The sequence below is a fragment of the Suricata suricatta genome, chromosome 5 (assembly GCF_006229205.1).
Source record: "Suricata suricatta isolate VVHF042 chromosome 5, meerkat_22Aug2017_6uvM2_HiC, whole genome shotgun sequence".
In the NCBI taxonomy this organism is placed as follows: Eukaryota; Metazoa; Chordata; class Mammalia; order Carnivora; family Herpestidae; genus Suricata; species Suricata suricatta.
Window position 1 is genome coordinate 10,618,560 of NC_043704.1, and position 1,506 is coordinate 10,620,065.

At 38.3% G+C, this 1,506-nt stretch overlaps 1 pseudogene; it reads right to left on the reverse strand.

The window, feature by feature from the left end:
* LOC115291056 overlaps window positions 1-991 on the reverse strand; it is a 6,744-nt pseudogene extending 5,753 nt beyond the window's left edge.
* Between the last annotated feature and the right edge of the window lie 515 nt (window positions 992-1,506).

Below are 1,506 nucleotides of genomic sequence, written 5' to 3' on the forward strand. Positions count from 1 at the left end.
TGGGGGGTGAGGGAGACGGGAAAGTGGGTGATGGGCATTAAGGAAGGCACTTGTTGGGATGAGCACTGGGTGTTGTACGGAAACCAATTTGACAATAAATTATATTAAAAATAACAATTCTGAGCACACCTTTTTTTGTCATTAATTATAATATTAATGCATTCTGAAAATGTAGAGAAGTTTGATTCATGAAGATAAATATATTTTACCAAAAAAAAAAAAAACCCAGTCATGTGGTTACAATGCATACATATGCCGCTAAGTAATATTCACGTTATATCACGTGTTTCGTTGTACGTAAGTCAGAGAATAGGAGGTGCCCCTGCCCCAGGCATGGTTTTGAATGCCCTTGCTTCAATTCACTTGTTTAATAAACATAACAAAATGTGTCAAAAGCAACACCCACAGGTATCATTGAATATTCTGCAACATGATTTTTTTCATGTCATGTATCTGAACACAGCACATACCTTCTTAATGATAGCTGCGTAATACTCCACCCCATGTCTGTATCATCCTGGTGTGTTTAATAATTTTCCTTTTTTATGCTTACAAAGTTGTAGCAGGTAGAAACTGCAATAGTGATTTTATGGTTGTTTATTTGTTTATGTATTTATGAAAACATGTTTATTTATTTCTTAAATATTTACTATTTTGAGAGAGTGTGAGCAGGGTATCTGTAGAGAGAGAGAGGGGTAGAGGATCCGAAGGTGGTTTTGTGTTGACAGTAGTGAGTCTGATGTAGGGCTTGAACTTACCAACTGGGAGATCATGACCTGATCTGATGTCTGTCACTCAACTTCCTGAGCCACTCAGGCGCTCCTATTTTTATTTTTAAATTCAAGTTAGTTAACGTATAGTGTAGTATTGGTTTCAGGAGTAGAGGTCAGTGATTCATCACTTACATAGGACACCCAGTCGTCATTCTGACAATTGCCCTCCTCGATGCCCGCCACGCATTTAGTCCATTCCCCACTCACCTTCCCTCCATCAACCCTCAGTTTGTTCTCTGTATTCAAGAGTCTCTTATGGTTTGCCTCCTCCTCTGTTTTTATCTTATTTTTCCCTCCCTTCCCTATGTTCACCTGTTGTGTTTCTGAAATTCCCCACATGAGGGAAATCCTATGAGTGTCTTTCTCTGACTTACTTCGCTTAGCACAATACCCTCTAGTTCCATCCACGTTGTTGCAAATGGCAAGATTTCATTCTTTTCCACTGCAAAGTAATATTCGAATAGTCATCTTAGATTTCCTGATCAATTCTTCATTTTGTCTGTCTTCTTGGCTCTCATTCTCTCTGTAATCTGTTGCAAACACCCATTACTTATGTTGATTTCAGGATCGTGGTTCTAAGAACAAATTATTTGCTTCACATTGAAAGGGTTTTTTTAAAAAAAATATTAAAATGGTAGTGGGGAGCCAATGTGTTCAGTCTTTCAAAATGTGAGATCATGACCTGAACTGAAATCAAGAGTGAGACTCTTAACCTAGTGGGCTACCTAGGTGC